Source organism: Calonectris borealis, chromosome 2, assembly GCF_964195595.1.
Source record: "Calonectris borealis chromosome 2, bCalBor7.hap1.2, whole genome shotgun sequence".
NCBI classification, from domain to species: Eukaryota; Metazoa; Chordata; class Aves; order Procellariiformes; family Procellariidae; genus Calonectris; species Calonectris borealis.
The window spans coordinates 134292490-134310819 of record NC_134313.1 but is presented as its reverse complement, the minus strand read 5'-3'; the positions used below and the strand labels follow the sequence as shown (position 1 = coordinate 134310819).

At 43.9% G+C, this 18330-nt stretch overlaps 1 long non-coding RNA gene across 1 annotated transcript; it reads right to left on the bottom strand.

Annotated features, from left to right (window-relative positions):
* Nucleotides 1-4447: 4447 nt before the first annotated feature.
* Nucleotides 4448-11963, bottom strand: LOC142079398 (uncharacterized). Its single transcript, XR_012672655.1, has 4 exons — nucleotides 11528-11963; nucleotides 11206-11314; nucleotides 9548-9610; nucleotides 4448-8902 (listed from the first exon to the last, which is right to left on the bottom strand). It is a non-coding gene; the product is annotated as an uncharacterized LOC142079398 (long non-coding RNA).
* Between the last annotated feature and the right edge of the window lie 6367 nt (nucleotides 11964-18330).

The following is an 18330-nucleotide window of genomic DNA, read 5'->3' as shown; positions in this document are numbered from 1 at the left end:
TGGGGTTGTGGTTTTATTTTTAAACCTAGAAACTCAGGCACAGATTTCTATCCAGCTTAGGCTTTAAGATAACATTAAATACTTCACCAAAAAATCAAAGAAAAAAAAAAAAGGGCAAGGAGCCCTCTAACTATGAACATGAATATATATCATGTCAGCAAAACCTTTCTAATTGATCATTCTGTTTTCAGGTGACCTCATCTATGCTGGTTTTTTTTTGTCTTCTGTGCAACTCCTCCATTAAGAAACTTCTATGGTTGCACAGTTCAAATCCACACAGGGAGTCTGAGATTTTATTGTTCCTCTTTTGCGAGACTGCGGTTAGTAATGACCTAAGTAATGCTTCATAATCCATTTGTAGTCTAGTATCTCCTTGAAGACGACAGACAAGTTTGAGTCTTCTCTTTACAAAATATCTTATCAATAAGTCTCTTCTTGGCTGATTTAAACCCAAGAACAAGGAATTAAATAAACATAGGGAGGTTTGGTTTTGAGTAACTGAAGACTTGCGATACACTGCAGACACCTTTTTGCTTTGAAAGTGCTGAAGTGAAAAGAAAAGCTGGATTTTGATTTTGTTCTCCCATAAAATAATTTTGAGAAGAAATGCTAAGGAAATTATGAGACATATCAGCGATAAACATCTCTGGCATATCGAGGGATTTATTCATTAGGGACAGTATGACATAGAAACCCACAAACTGATGGGATTATTGGTGCAGATTTTGCCCATGGCCATGCTCAGGATTGTCTTGTTACTGCAACTATTTAGCAGGGAGCCTTTCCCACCCGCCTTTTAAATTTGCCCCTGCCAAACTGCTGCAGGCCAAACCCAGTGATTTTGCATTTGGCTGCTACCTGTTATCATTGCTTTCTTTTCCAGCTAGTAAGCGCCTTAACCCCTGTGGTGCCTGCTCTATTTTTTTCTTCAGTGTTCACATTAAAATGAGTCATGTTTAAAACTTCTGCATTGTTGAATGGGGACCATGACTGTTGAAAAGCAAAAACCTTAACAACTTCAAACAGGCTACAATGTAATAGCTGCATCTTTGCTTGCAATGTTTAACGAGATGCATATCACTAGTTTTGCAGTTCCTCGTGCAAATTCAAATGCCTTCAAAGGTGCCTTTTTCCGAGGCATAGACATTGCCCGGTCACCAGCTTCAAAAACTGATAGCTAGCTCCTGTAGGCACGTTGCACATTGGTGCCTTCAGCAAAGCGAGAGGAGCAGTGCCTTTAAAAGGGAGGCCCACTGCAGGAATAGGTCTGGCACTCCAGTAAAGAGCAGGAATAAAAACATCAAACAAGTTCTATCAGGAGAAGGCTGGATCATGTTAATTATGAGCCTACATAAACGTTTAAGATTATGCATGACTGTCAATACACAATGGACTGTCCATGTCGTCAGCAGAAGGCTTGGACACAGATCAAGCATAGAAACTCGCTTGTGTTTTCAACTTGTGCAATAAGTTATTTGTTCATTTTAAGTCAATATAAACTGTCCCCAGCCCTCCTTAGGTTTCTCAGTCCCTAAATGACTCTCCTCACTCTTCAAGTATTCCTCTATAATACTATGGGGATTGTCATTGTAATGGCTTTGAAAGAAATCCCAACAAGTCCAAAGACTCCTCCATTTGAAGTGCCGCGGGCAAACAATGCGCTACCAATGCATCCTGTCACTGGCAGCCACCTTTGTCTCCTGAAAGACCTGCTCCGGAGCTGCAGCACAGCTCACCATGTTCCCCTCCAAAAAAGGCAGGTTTTGTTGTCTGAGAGAGAAAATGTAGGTAGGCATGTAATTTAGGTCCAGATTTTTGTCCACAGCACTTGTGTTAAATGCTCTAGAGAGTACATTTGCAATAGTAAACCTCTCTCTGTTTATATTCAACCTGCATACCATGTATTTGTCAGTTTAAGAAGTAGTATTTTTCAGTTCATTTGGGTGAGCAAAAAGAATGAGTTACACCAAGCTTCAGATAACGTTGGTTCATGAATAGGCATGAAACTTTTCACACCTATGGATTAAAGCCAAAGCTGCTTTTCTGTTTGAATATACCAGCACTTTGTTCCTGTTACCCCTAAACCACCGGGCTCCAATTTTGACAGTTTTGTCACAAAGAACTGCCTAGCACCTCTGGCTGGGATTCGTTTTGTGCTTTCCCCACCACATGCCATAACTGTGTCTTTGTAAACAAATGCCTTCAGTTCCTCACACTCTTTGTTAAGATCTGGATCCCACGAATACTTGGCATCTTCACAGTCTTGCTTGGCAATTGATGATTCAAACAGCCATGTCAGACACGAACTTCCTCACACACTCCTCTGTTCTCAGAGGCTTTGCACCACCTCCCTGCATGCCAGATCCCCAACCATCACACCTCCTCCCTGCCTCCACGCCACCCCGGCTTCTCACCCACGTTTTGGTTGAGCAAAACCCTAACACCCTTTACTTTATATCTCGCAGTTATTTCCAAAGCTGCTCAGAGCTTCCACTCATCTGCTGGTGTCCCCCAGTTCTATCATTTAGGATATTCATGCAACAGTGGTATAGCCCTTACCCTGAGAAAAGCTACTAGATTGGGCCAGACAGACACACAAATACTCTCTCCAAGTTACATTGGATGCATCACAGCCTAACTGCATCTCCCAAACTCCGGCACTCCAAGCACTGGAAAACATTTAGCTGCATGCCTTTCTCCACAGCACATCCTTTTTGTGTTTGTTTTTATATATTTAACTTTTACTTCCTATTTGATGAAAATGTTTGCATAATTTAAAAAAAAAAAAAAAAGACTCCCGCGACTACATGGCAAATCCACTCTTTTAGGTTTTCCCACTTCTGCAGTGGTTCACAGTACTAAACTTACTTACCTCCCAACTATTTCACTTTTTCCAAGCAGCGTAAGTCATGAGAAGTTTCCCTATGATTGTGAAAACATCCCTTAATTCTTCTTCAGGTTTTTTTGTCCCTTTTCCTCGAGGGAATACACTGCCCTGGACTAGATGGATCTTCTGCTGCAAGTGCTCATTGCTCACAAGGAATTCTCCAAGCTGGCAGCACTGCCATCCTCTGCCCAGTGTTACACACAGGTATCCCTCCTCCCATGCATGCAACCACTCTGTTGTGACATGTGGTGTAATCAAATCTTACTTTAAAAAGCATACATATTAGTGTATGCAGTGAATTAGTCTTCGACTATGCAAAAATCTATGTTCAAAAGGTCCCTTCTGTATACCATGCACTTGAAAAAACTTCATAAACATCAAAATCTAAAGCCATACTTTTTACGTACATATATAAATGTGTGTTTATGTGCATATATTTAGATAATCATATATCATTTAACTTTTTTTCCTCCTCAAAAAAAAAGTTTCTGAAGCAGAATAAATAGCATCAACTTGCCAAAGTATGACCCAACAGCAACTCCTCTCACAAATGCTTTTTATTCTTAGTGCAGGGAAATAATTTCAGTCTGGAAACTATAAAATCCATTTGTAGTCCAAAGTATTTGATTAGGTTTCTTTTCACATTCAATAACTTCGAATGTGACTAAATGACAACATTTTGTTGAAAGCTTTACATTGGTCACCACGTAAATAAACTATCTGGGACTTTTCCGGTAGTACAGGTTAAATAGCATCACTGAGAAAGATGGTTTGGTCAATGTACAGTCTGGCAGTTTAAGTTTAACATCTCGGAAAGTGCTTACCAAATCACGATCACATGGACATCAAAGTTCACAGCAGAACCTAAATCTTGCTCCTCTGGCAACTTGCATGGCCTCTTCCACCCACCACCCTCTGCCTTTTCCTCTCCCCAGCTGTACCGACATCTCCTCCTTCCTCCCGGTCCCTCAAGCTGTACCTGCAGGAGAGCGCAGTACGTTACGCAGCGGCAGCAAAGGTAGCAATACCTCTGCTGCTTATTGTCCTGTACAGCGACTGTCACCAGTACATTTGCCTTCGTACATCAGAAGTGAGCTTAATGTGGTTATATAAAGCTTAGCATTTTAACATTACCCTAAAAATAAGCTGCTGATTTAATGTGATTTAAGCGCAAAGATATCAAAGCATCGAGACGAAGATCAACATGGGCCTGCAATACAAGCTTTTCGTGCTTGCGCTAGCCTTCATGCTTCTGACTGTACATGGCAAGTGGTCCCATACAACGCTGAAGAGAGTATCTCAGCGATAAATGCTGTGAGCCTAGGCTCTGAGCTACACTGCCCATGCCCTTGCTTCATTTACATGCAACCACTAAGCTTCGCCTTTACATCTTCCCATTTATTTGCTTGATCCCAATTATAACTAAATTTAACACCAAAATCTAAACAATATGGTTCAGACAAGTGAACCACATTGAACAACAATGTAATCCAGAACTGGATGCTTAACATTAAGCCAAGAACACACTATTTGAATAATGAAATCTTCTAAAGACAGGACTCAATTTTCATTGTGTTTTTATTCTTACTGCTTAATCAAACCCACATGGAAAGCATTGTGCTTAATGAAACTACAGAATAAATATTTCAACAGACCAGCCTGTACATAAATCCACAACTGGGCATAAGTTGAACAGGTTATTTTAATGTATTTTTGAAAAAGCCTTTTATGAGAGAAGTACCCTCTGCAGGCTTGAGCCCACTTTCTCTTCTCTTCCAGGAGTGATCCAGAGTGAGGGCAGCTCTCCTTGACCACCGAGCTTTGTCTCTGTGCGCTATACCCTGCTTTTCAATTCTGTCTCGGATTTGGCTGGCTGAGAACACATCAGGTTGGAAATCAAAGTTGTCATCATCCATGTATTTCCTCAAACAGTCACTTACAATGCTGTTGTCTGAAACCTTTACCTTGGAGGACTTGTGAGCCTTCCCTCCTTCTTTAGGACTTCATTGGTATTGATTGTTTACTGTGCAAGTATTAAGCACAGCTCTGCTTTCTTGGCCATGCTTTGTAGTGTCTCCTCTTTCTCTCTGAAGATAGTCAATTATAGTTTGTTTACCAACAACAACAGTTTGAGTACTGCAGGTCCTCATTGGTTGAGCTTAGTTAACCATATCTGAAATAATGGATTTATACGGTATGATAAAAGCCGTAAGAATCCAGAATTTGAGGTCCGCTTTTATTTTCAAATTAATACACAGCATAAATTAAAAGGCCATGTTATGTAACCATAGTATTTTACGAACATTATGTTTCAGGTACTTACTAAAGTATCTCAAGAGGCACAGGCTCCTTTCACACAATGTAATTACACATAAGGCTCCCAAATTAGTTTGGTCAATGTACAGTCTGGCAGTTTAAGTTTAACATCTCGGAAAATGCTTACCAAATCACGATCACATGGACATCAAAGTTCACAGCAGAACCTAAATCTTGCTCCTCTGGCAACTTGCATGGCCTCTTCCACCCACCACCCTCTGCCTTTTCCTCTCCCCAGCTGTACCGACATCTCCTCCTTCCTCCCGGTCCCTCAAGCCGTACCTGCAGGAGAGCGCAGTACGTTACGCAGCAGCAGCAAAGCAAATATTCTCCAGCATATTTGCTCTTCAGGGCAAGGACTACAAGAGTTTACTTTTCACAGCTAGTGTGAAATGCACCTTTTCTCCAAGTGTTCTACACTATCAGCTTCTTGCCGTAATGGCTATGTGGGGGATGTAGCGATGCGACTCCCTGAAGACTAAACATAAGAGAACTTGAAAAGGAGTCAGCGCAGCCAAGCAGATATTGCTTATCATTATTTGAAGCCTTCATGCCTACCTGATGCTACTTGGCGAGGGGAAAACACCAACAGCTCCTTTCACCTTCAACCGCAGCAAATCCTCACCTCATCAACACTTCTGCCCTGGCAAGGTCCTTCCCTCCTATAGGGAAGCGTGATTTGCATCCCCTGCCGTGACTTTCCCCACCTCAGCACAGCTAATCTCCCCTGGTGAAGGGGCAAGAGGGCAAGGAGCAAGTCTCACCGGCACTGGTGCAGTTTGGTTAAGAGCTGCAATCACACTAGGAATGTTTTGTCAGTCTATTAACATCACTGCACCGGGAAAGCCTTACGCAAAAGAAATCTCTGAGCTTCAGTTCCTTCCTCTCTCGGGCCCAGCCACGACTGAAAAGCAAAACCCACTACTCATAAGAGATTATAGTCACCCAGGAAAGTGAGAACTCCTCTGCCTTAAACACACATTTAATCCTGTACTTTTCTACTTATGAAGGTTAAAGCAAGAACGTACCTCTTCTGATGGGATTCAACTTTCATTTTATACACTCAAGCCTCAGCTCAAGCTAATTGAAAGCTGATCACTATGTGCTTTGCTTTACATTTATTCAGACTAATATTGATCTTCTGTAACCCTTCTCCCCCTCTGCCCTCTGCTTTATGAATGAAAGGATTATTCATGTGACAATAAGCAGCAATGGAAGAAACTGTGGGATGGGGAGAAGACAGCAGGAAAGGTAAAATCGTTTTCTGGATATAAAGTTAGGAAAAGAATCACACAGAATCGTTGAGCTTGGAAGGGATCTCCAGAGGTCATCTGGTCCAACCGTCCTGCTCAAGCAGGGCCACCTGGAGCCAGTGCCCATCGAGACGGTTTTTTAATATCTCCAAGGATGGAGACTCCACAGCCTCCCTGGGCAACCTGAGCCAGTGCTCGGTCACTCTCAGAGTACGTGTTTCCCGATGTTCAGACAGAGCCTCCTGTGTTTCAGTTCGTGCACGAAGAAACCAAAGGATGAGAGCCGACTGCTGTATCTATGTACATTTCCCCAAACTAAGACCATCCTTTCTCTGCCTATTCCAAGGAAGCAGCACCTGAGGGAACTGTTATAGTCAGTCACAATTTTGGGACGTGTTAATGGGAGCTGGAAGTCAGTATGGCAAAAGCGATAGCACTCGCTGCAACTGAGCTTACTGCCTATGTATGAATTTAGACGCCTCCGAAGTCACCCAGCTGCCAAAATGCAGAGTATTAAACAACTTTGGCTTGCCTAAATAGGACTCCTCACACAACTTAAATACACTGTTGCTCATTAGTTTGAGTCTCTTGCACTGTTAATGATGTTCCCACAACTACTGCTCCTGCAAGTTACTACAAAACACATTAAGGATTTTACTGCACAAGCGGATCAACGTTCAGTATTGAGACTTACTTTAAAAGCAGCAATGCATCATTTTACTACAGCTGAAGAACATTCACAGGAGCTCTGCAAGAGACCAAGTGTTGGTGCAAGAATGTAGTTTCCAAAATTTAAGAGGTAAGAACCATCAGACAGGGTAAAAACTGCCATTACACAAAAAGGCAGTATTGCCTTATAGCCCAACCGAACCCAAAACAAAGCAGCAATCATTCATCAATAGTCTAATGCTGTGTTTTTCATAGAGCTCAGGACTTTGTACGCTCATTTCAGAAAGTTTATGTATAATTCAGCAAGTAATTTCTTTTGTGTTGGCTATATGAAGCCAAGTTTCAGCTCCCTTGTTCTACAGTTAATTAGGATAAGGTTTCAGTATGACACCTCTAGTATCTTAAATATAGGTTCAACTGCACCAAGCTATTTGCAATAGTGTTATTGTATTCCAGTTTTCCAAAAAATAAAACCTGGTCATAGCAAAGGTTATTTCTAGAGTACAGTAAGCACCACTGGCACGTGGTTGAGTTCCTAGCCTGTCTGTTACACACAGCAAGAAAATAGCCCTATTTCAATGGCATTTGCCAAGTTTTTTGTAACTTCCACTTCCCTCTCAGAATAAAATAGAAAAAAAACTTGGGATTGCTTAGCAGTTCCAATGTCCACTCACTCTTAGCTCAATGCCCAGGAGCAGGTTCGCCTCCCCCAGCTCCAACTACAAGGCAAATCTTTCACCGCGCGGTGCCATTGACCTGCCTCAACCACTGCAAGTCTACTTCCCATTCTGCAGCTGACAGGCACACGCGGCCTTGTGTTAGTAACTTAAGAATACTGCAAAATACTTCTACCCTGCTGACCCAAGATTTAGAGGAAAGACCATCGCTACCACCAAAAGCCCAACAAATGAGACTCCAAAACCCGCTGCTCTGGATGGGCTTTCAGGGCATTTCAGCCTATGTGGATCCCGAGAAGTTTCTTGAACATAGCTGCCCAGGCAGCAGATAAATATAAATATCCCAGCATTTTTTGGAGTCAGTTCATGACTTCCAATACTTTATTTGTATTTCATTGGACTCTATGGTCTATTTATAAATTGTTTATCATACAGATGCTAGAAGTCAGCAAGTCTACTTCTGTTTCTAGTAAAACAGTACAAGTTAGTTCTATGAAAAGACACATGAAAAACTTGTCCTTTTCATCTTTTAACATCTTTAGATTATAGGTACAAGAATTAGATTTTTGCTTAAAACTTCACTAGCTTAAAATCAGATCTCTGAAAGCTAAAGTAAGCACATTCCTCAACTCTATCAGGTCCAGTGGCATCCTGAGACTAACCAGCTACAGGCTGTGCAGCTTGCCTTTGCTCTATATTCCCTGTGCTCTTAATTATTCTCCCATCACAAAGCAAACTAAAGTGGCTGCCATTTAACATGCACACTGCCTCATCATCACTCCCAGCAGTGTAAGACATAACTAAATCTTAGGATTGTAAGGAGATCCTGACCTGGAAAAGACAAAAATGCATGAGATAACAGCTTTTATGCCTCTAAAATGTCTCTTTTTAAATTCTGAATTCAAATTTCAGCACCTATGCACAGAGTTCAAGCATATACATACAGCTGGATCAATACACGCAGGAAGCCTGGGCCACGCTCAGATGCATTCTCAACCTTCAGGGTACTTGACAGCAAACTCCTTTCCTGTTCTCCAGCTTGCAGAACAATAAATAGGTGGGTATTATTTCCTTTGCCTCTGCCCCTTCAAATAACAGACCTGTATTATTTTGGAAATTTGTGTAATTTACTCAGCATGCTCATTTGCCACTCTTTCAATGAGGAAAGGACCGTAATTGGAATAGACACTCTAAAGTGTCAAAAATCACCAAAAAAATACAGCAGCAGTTCAGCGTATGTCTCCAGTGATGTACTGCCTAACAGAGAAGCAGAAGATGCCAAGAAGTTATTGGAAGATAAGTTGTATCAATGCACTTACACAGTTTGGCATTCAACTTTTAAATAGCATCACCAGTTCTTTTTCTGTTTCCAATTCCTGCACCATCTTAATCAAACACTACTCTTAAAAGGTTAGTCAAAACTCTTCATCTCCCATTCAAAGCCCCAAGCACCGCTGCACACCTCAAGCTTGCTTTCAAAAGTCTTACACTGCAACGAAGTGAGAAAGTTCAAATGCCAGGGGACTACCAGATCACATACATTTCAGTGCAAGAATAAAGCACAAAATCAGAAGCATTGAGCTCTTTTCTAGTCCCACCTGAAGGCCATGTGATTTCCTGTATCAAAGCCCAAGTGTCACCAAAAGGTCACTATTCAAGTATGACTTGTAGGACAGGAGGTACAACATGCTGCAGACAGGCGGCAAGGACAAATGAGGGCTACCAGGAGGCCAAGTGTTACTCACCTTGCCTTCACACCTGGTCAGCTTGACCACCGGGAACTAAAGCAGGCAGAAAATTGGCTCCAGCTGAAACACGTTGAGAGAAAGCAGACGAACTCTTCATTCCCAGCACAGCTGGACTCAGGTTTGCTATCTGCCATCACAACCAGTGCAAGAGACTTCAGGATCCCGCCCCCCTATTGTGGGCTGAATTTATACTGAAATAAGCTAAGATCCAAACACATTACGCTTACCCTGAAAAAGTAAGCGTATCCTCCAGTCTGTGGGTTTCCAGAACTGTAAGAATACATATAGAGTTTTAACCACCAAATCTGAGTATCTAAGAAGCCTTTATAGGACCTACTGCCCTCCTCCCCCACCCCCCACCTCCCAAAGGCTATTTAGTACAAAAACTGGAAACTGCAATTTGCATTACATATCCTGCTAGGCAGGAACCACCCCTAAATTAAATACAGTGGGACTTTAGCCCTGACAGTATAAGGTGTTTCCCTATAACTGCACTGATTAAACAGTTGCAGACACCAGACTTCCAAGTCCTTTTTAGCAGACGTCACACTGCACAACATAAAGCAGCAGGCAATTGGCCAAAAATGGTTAGCAAAAAGGATTCCTTAAACCTCCAGCATCCAAATATAGCCCTAGCTGGTCACATGGGCTGCCATACAGTAAGTGCTCCTCACTTTACCTACCCTTTGATTAAACAGTTTGAGCTAAAAATCATGTACTTAGAATAGCATTTCAGTTTCCAGCCCAATTCCATGAACTGTATAATCTTGCTGTACCTTCCACGTTCAGACTGGCAGAAAGGAAAAGCTGATTTAGGTTTCTAGTGAGCCCAAAGCTACAAAAGGCTAACGGAATATGAGACCTCTAACATATATAAAAGCAGTGTATCTGCCATACAATGCAGCTGCTGTGAAAGACTTACTTGCTAACAAAACTCTACAGCACATACTGATCTTTAATTTTGAATAAATCGCCATAGCTTAGTCTACCTGACCTCTAGCAATTCCTGTTTTTTGTATTACTCATTACGATGAAAGCTGATCAGCTGATTATGTCCACCTCACAAGAACTCCACAGCTTAGTTTACACATCACGAAACTCTGCAAAATTTCTGAAGAGAGCCAGGCCAGCTATTGTACTGTTGCCAGATTCCAACTTAAACTGAAGAAAGAAGTTGAGTTTGGCCCTTCCTTTCTCAGCCCTTAAAGCCATTGTCCACAGTGGGTATGGTGCAGGTGTCAACTAAGGTTATATTATAAAACCTTGCAACTGCACTAAAAATACAGGTGTCGCTTATCCTTCCAAAGCCTCCCCCCCGCATCAGTGAGGATAAAGCCTTGCAGTACTCACTTACAACAAACCTTGTGATTTTTGAAGATGCAGAGGCTTGAATTTAAGTCGTAGCTATCACTCAAGAGAAGTTGGGGGTTTGGGGTTCCTAAGGAGGACAACAGCTCAGTGCCACAAGGCAAGGCCTAAACATTGAAAAAGCACACTTTACTGCACTGGGTTACACTAGGCCTCTACAGCACAGGTCTTTGCAAAGAGCACAAACGTCTTTTATCCAACTCCAGTTCCTAATTAAGCTACTCTTCTGTTACACACTTAAAGCAAAGCACAATTAGGAGCAGTGCCGAGCACGTTCACACACCCACCGCCGATTCAGCTGCACCGAGCACCAGTTAGTTTCACATTTACGCCGACAGCCCGGCCCGACTGCACCGACATGACCCTCGGACACCCAGATGTTGTGCTATTTTTACCCTGGAAAAGAAAAAAACCCAACAAAACTTCAGAGCGGGAGGCCACGACAGCAAAGACTTTATTCCAAGGCTGCAGCGCGGGTTCCGGTGCTCGGCGGAGCCCCGGGCTCGCCGCCCCGGCGGGGCAGCCCGCAGTGACGTGTCCACCTGAGGCTCCCGGGGCCGCCGCCGCCGCCGGAGACAAAGTTCTGTAGTGCACTGACTGCTATCGTACCCAGAGTCGGAGTGTCACAGAACTTTGCTTCCGGAGGCTCCAGTCCTCCTCCGGTACCGGCACCGGGGCCGTCTGCCAGCACAAGTTTCCCTGCCTGGGAAGGGAAGGCGCACACGGTTAGAGGCGGGGAGGGGAGCCCCCTCCTCCTCCTCCTCCCCCGCGGCTCCCTGGAAGACCCGCTGGCCGCGGAAGGGGTGGAAGGAGATGAAGAGATTTTTTTAAAAACAAAACCCCAACAAACACCCGCCCGGGGCTAACGGGCCGCCCTGCGCAAGTCGCGGCCGAGCGGCTGGCCGGAGCGCTGCCGATGGAAACCAGCGGGAGCCGCCTGCTCCCGCTGACAGCCCCGCCGCCGCGGCCCTGAAGCGGCCCCGGCCCCGCCTGGCAGCGCCCGGCGTCCCCCCACGGCCCCGCAGCCCCTCGCGGAAGGGACCCGAGCGGTGCCCCCCCCTCCCCCGCCCCGCCAGCCCTTCCCCTCGGCCCCCGCCGCCGAGCGCAACAGGTCCGGTCCGGTCCGCCCCGCGCCGCCCGCAGCCCCCCGCGGCGGCGGCCTCGTCTCGTCTGGCCGCGTCCCGTCGGGCGGCGGCGGCCGGTTGCGCCCGCCCCGCCGCGCCGCGCGCCGCGCCGCTCCATCTTGACTTTTGCCGACGTGGAAATTTTGGGTTCGGGGACGAGCCGCGCTCTTATTGGCCGGCAGCGGGCGGGGTCGGAGGTCACGGCTGCTTGTCGCCGCTCCGCGCCAAGCCCCCTCGCAGGCGGCCCCGCCCCGCCGCCCGCCACGCCCACCCGCCCACCCAAGGGGCGGGACCGCGCCGCGCCGCGGGGCCCCGGTGGCGTTGCGGCCGTTGGCGGCGGGGGGGAGGGGGACGCTGCGGGAGGAGGGGGAGAGCGGCGGAGCGGGCGCTGGGGAGGGGGCGGCGGCACCCCGGAGGCCTCTCGCCCCCAAGTCGCCTCGGCCTCAGGCAGCCACTGCCCGCCGCGCCGCCGAGGGCCGGGGGGTGGGGGGCGTGGGGCGGGCCGGTGGGGGGTACCCGCGGGCCCGCTGGGCGTGCGGATGCGGCGCCGGTTCTCGGTGCGCCTCAACGCCTGCGGCTCCGCGGCGTTACTCTCCCGGCCGGCTCGCAGCCTCGGCCGGGGAGGGCGAAGCTGCCCTCCCGCGCTGCCGGCGGCGGACGCGCGTAGGCCGGGTCCTGCCCTCGCCCGGGGGTGCTCAGCCCCGTCCTTGGCAGACACCCCCGGCGGCACCTGTGAGCCCGCGGCGGCAGGAGGGCTCCTGGCACGCCTCCCGGAGCCCCTGCGGGGGAGTAACTCGGTATAACTTGGTGGTGGAGGTGCTGCCCCGGAGCTGCGGGGAGCGAGCCCTGCCTGCTGCGGTACTCGGCGCCTAAAATCACTTCAGGTGGCCTGGTGTGCCCCTGAGACAGCAGCCTGGGTGGAGGTGGGTGTGAGCAGGAGGAAATCTCGGATCTTTCTAGTTCCCACTTCGAATTTGAAGGACTTTGAAAATAACATAACGGCTGTTACTGAAAAGTGTGTTCCCTCTCACTGAACGAAAATCTCAGGGGGATCTGCTGTCTGAAGAGGGTGTTTTCTGCTCTCCTCTTGAGAAGGTGTCAAGACATCGCTAGTTCTGTGTGGATCTCAAAGTACGCTACAATACAAAATTGGCTGAAGATTTAAAAATAATAATTCCTGTAATTGTTTTTATCTCTTAGATTGAATTAAAGGCATTAAGCCTGTCTTACTGATCAGCTTGTTCGCTAGGCTCAGACGAAACTGCTAATGCAGTTAACAGTTTGAAGAACTGATCCAGGGTTAAGTTTGTAGCCGTGTACGCCTCAACTGTAAAAACGCTCCTGTACTTAAGGCGTTTGAGTAGTCCCCGAGGAACCATTCATTCGTCTCTACGAGCTGCGTGTACGTGCAGGTGTTCACGGGAGGAGGCGTGCAGGCCCTGTCCTGCCGTGGCATCGCCGCGCAGGTGAACTCCAGCACGTCCTTGTCGTTGCAGGATGACGGGGATGCCTGTTAACCCAAGCCTATGGCTGTCATTTCAGCATCTGAAAGGGAAATAAACTGGAAAATGCTTTGAAATATTTTCTGGATTTTTAGTTTATATAATTACTTCTTTTTTAATTTAAACCATCCAACTTCAAAGTGTAATACTTGGGGAAGGGGAACCTCAGAACCTCAGAAGAATCTCTTAGCTTTGAATACTTAAATTTTGTGTCCTCTTCCTTAGCTCCTTTGTCTTCAGAACCAGAAATGGCAAGTCTTTCCTGAGCCTTTCTGTTGCATTTATACAGCACGTTCGTCCCTCCCTGTCTGCACCTTCACCGTGCCATTCAGTCTGTTTTGCTGCAGTTTTCCATGGGTAGTTTTATTTCCCATCTTCCCGTTCCCCCTCTATCCCTGCTGCCTCAGCATCCACCCCCTCTGCTAGGCCACGGAGTTGGCCTCAGCTATGCCGTTGTCACTCGGCTGCGTGTACGGGAATATTGATTTTACAGTGTGTATGCTCTGTAAAAAAATCAATATTTCAGTAGATTGAGCAGAGCGTGCGGCAGTGTAATGGAGCCCAGCCTGCTCATGTAACATGCAGGGGTCCTCATTCAGAGATTGAGGTCAGTCAGAAAATGGAAATGTGTTTTCTTATTTTATTGTCTGTTTCAGATTTAATGTAGGTGTTTATGTCCTAGTGTTTAACTTACAGCAGGGCATACAGTTACTTTAAAGTCATATCCAACAGAATGTCACACATTGCGGGCGACATACACAAAAAGCATGCCTCAGGCGTACAATCCCTGTTTCAGAGCTTAATAAACACCCTCTTCCCCTTACCCATCATATGTCTATCAAACAACAGTTGTGAAGAAAAATGAATAATTTTTGTTTCTGCAAATAAAAAATCATTTCCCGTTGTTTGGTGCAAACTTGGGTTCTGATTATGTAATGAAACATGCAGTGCTTTGATGAACTCCAATATAGCGGCATGTATAGATGAGTATCATAAAATGAGTATAAGGAAAAAGAATGAGGGAGGAGAAATAACAAATGTATGACACAAAACCAGAGTAAAAACTCCCATTGATTTTAATGGACCTGGGATTTCAGCCAGAGTGCTCTCCATGATACATTACCCGCTTCTTAAACCATTGCATCATGCCTTAAAATTTAGCAAAAGTGCTTTTCGAAATGACATGTGAAACCACTGCATTCTCAGGCTCAGAGTCAAGATTAGCGTAAGCTAACTATTGTTTCACAGCTCTGGAGAGGCTTGATACGGCTTTATCTTTACCTAATAATTTTATCTTCTGGTTTTGTCGGAGGCTATTTCTCACCTACCAAAAACTCACTGCAGCAGTGAACACAGATCTATACAATGGGCAGAGGAGCAAGTATTATGTTTGTGAATGTTACGATGTTTTGTGCTGAATAACGTGCATTTAGAGATGCTACGGGGGCCCTCACGTTCAGTAGAAAGGCAAAGGTATTTATTCTTCCATCATTCGCATTAAGAGTTGGAGAATTTGATTTGGCAGTCGTGGCTGGGGAGGCATGCAGGACTGGGACGGTAATGTCTTCTTTCAGTTACAACTCCGGTTTAGGACATGACTCATATAGAAGGCTTCCAAATGTAAAATACTGCTACCTACAGATGCATACTATACTGGGATTTCTCAAAAGACAGTTGATTTTCTTCAGTCATTGCCCCTGATTTCCAATTTGCTTGTATGTTTCACTGTTCTGAAGAAATATTTGTTGCTCTCAAGCATGGAGGGTTTTTTTCCCTTATAGAAAACTGTTCATTTTAACATTTTTTAAGAGTTCATTAAGAAATCAAATGCAAAAGGAATGGTACTAATACTTAGTATTACCAGTTGCTGGGAACCTATGCACTTATTACTGTTAAAAGCGTACCTCAAGACATGTGATATGTCTTAATTTTATGTATTTTAGGTATAGTTTAAAAATAGTAGTGTAATAACATAGAATGTAAAATATATTAAAAACAGTATGATATAATTTAATTTAATTCTAAAATGTTTTTCCCAGTATGAGTATGACAAACTGCAATAAAAGTATTATTCCAATTGAAATTATACGGTAAAACTTATAGCTGAAGATTAAGGAATAATAATTAGGGTTGCATTTCACCTTAAGAATCCATCTGCTTTGGCAGCATGCTTCCACCTAAGAAGATTCACGAAGGTGGTTACTACACAAGACAGGCAAAAGCGCATGATACAGAGGACCAAGCTGTGACTTTTTTGTGAAGTACGGGTGAACAATATTTCACAAAATGTTAGCCTTAACTTAAAAGGTGGTAGAGTTTCATAATACAATTTACTTTACGAACAGAAGACTCTGTTTTCCAAGGGTCTTCCTCTGCCAGCTTTATGAAATAGTAAATTGGTTTTTGCTTTTTGTTTTTGTTTTTTTCCTGTTTTGAAACAATTAGTACATTATAAGAATTAGTATTTAAATCTAATTTGAAACTGGAGTTGTGCAGGACGCAAAATTAATTATCTCATTAGTGGGAGAACTTTTATGGTATTCATACAATAAGTAAAGATTCAGTCATAAACATCAATCAATATTATAGAACGTTTTAAAACAAAAGTAAACAATTTATATTATGACAATTTGTAGCACTACTTATTGATAAAAGAAAAATTATGTATATAAACTCAGTGACATATCATTCTAATTCTTAGTTGGTTATTATATGAGATTGCTCTTGATTAAATATGATTTGTGTTATATCTGTGTAATTTTTTACTTCATTACTATAATAAATGTGCATTAAAATTGCATTATAATGTCCTAATTGTGAAATTGCCATTGAGTAAATTAATGTTATGAGCACTTTAATGCAGTATTTTACCAACCTGTTATATTTCCTAGTGCCTCAATTTCCTTGTGTCTTAGAATCCTAAAATTAATTGCTAAAGTTAATAAATAATGATAGATAGTCTAAGCAAGTCAGTGGTAAGTTAGAAAAGAATCCAGGTTTCCTGAGTTCCCACCGTCTCACTAAAAAGTAAACAAAGTTGATACCTCTTTCTGTAATTGTAGAGGTAAGTGATTGATATAAATATAATTTTGGTAGAATCTAAACATCACAAAATAAGACAAGATCAAGTGTCAAATTAAAATTTCAAGATACCAGGACATAACGTAACGAACATTCATTCAAGTCCAGTGGAAATCTTTCTATTGACTTTAACAAAACTTATATCAATTTGCAATGTGCTGGCATCAAGTGTACGAATAGCTCCATTACTTAAGTAACTAATGCTCATAACATCTTATAGTTTAGATATTTGCAGAATCAAAACCTAGATGTCTCCTAAAAAAACCATAAAGATTCAGACTCCTTGTAAGTTATAGATCCCAAACGGAGTGACTCTGTCATCTGCATTTTTAAGAAGATATGAATGGATCTGCGAGGCTATCAGTGCTGGGTTAGTGTAAGAGTGTCTGCAAAACATTAGTATTTTGGAAAACAATAGAAATTCAAAATGTGCTTTTGTTGTGCACTAAAATGAAATTAGCACCTTCCTGAAAAAGGCATAAAAAGGCAGAACTCAGTGAGAATGCTCCCTTTTACCCTCTCTGGAGATTTCAGCTTTGCATAGCTGGCCCAGAGAGAGACTAACATGCTGAATCAATGGGATTTGAACCTCTCTTGCCCATATCCCCCAGGGAATGCCTGAACACTGAGCAGCCATCTATTTTGAGGAAAAGAAGGGAAAGTTTGTCTTTCACTTTTTTTCCAGAAATTCACTTCTGAATCTGAGAAGCCTTCTTACTGGAACAAATACTTTCCCACAAAAAGGTTCCGTTTCAGCAAGTCAGCATTTTCGGATACAAACAAATATATTGTGGGAAAATTCCCACCAAGCTTTACTTTGGAGTCCTTCAGAAAAAATCATGCAAGGGGGAATTATTGGAATGGCATTTACAAAGGGATACACATATGATCCTCTATAGAGTCCGAATAAAGTGACATGGCAGTATCTAGGACAAAGACTTGAAAGAATTTAACCTTTCGTTTTTAGGGCAGTAGAAATCCCTGATACAAGAAAATCAGCCAGAGATAAATAAACAACCAAATTCTGTACCATCCACCACAAGCCATGATTTAATCAGTTTATAATAACTTTAATGGGGATTGCGCTGAAGCTCGTCAGCAGACTCTGCAGCACCGGGACTGAGATGTAGCAACCAAGAGGTTGTTGACGTAACAGGCCCAACTTTCTTGAATGATGTGTCCTAGAAATGGAAAACAAGGGTGGTATTGCTCAAACTGGTGAACAGCTACTTATATAAGTAGTTTCACTGAATTCAAACCTGTCCTAAAAAGGCACTTAACAATCTTCTGGCTGCAACAATGTGAAAAGAAGGCAAGTAAGTAGAATAAGAACCATTCAGGCTGTAGTCAAATGTTTCTTGCAGGAACGCCTGGGGCAGTCATGAAGTTACCTGCTTCTTCCATCTGCCCTGCATTGGCAGTTCAAACTAACCCAGTTGCTTTCACAGTGATGGAGAGAAGCGCTTGCTTAGACCATTCCTGTAGTCAAAGCTGTAAAGTCTTACACCATCGCTGCCATTTCTCTGGTGGGTATCTGTCTGTGGCCCCAGTATTTGATCGCAACTTTTTCTCAAGCCTAGCAAATCACAACTGGCGACCTTCAAGGGTGAGGGAAAGAATTCATGTGGCAAAACTTAATGTATAAATGTCAGTAATGCAACTGGCAACTGCAGACTAGCTGAGAGCGCAAAGAATATTGAAGAAA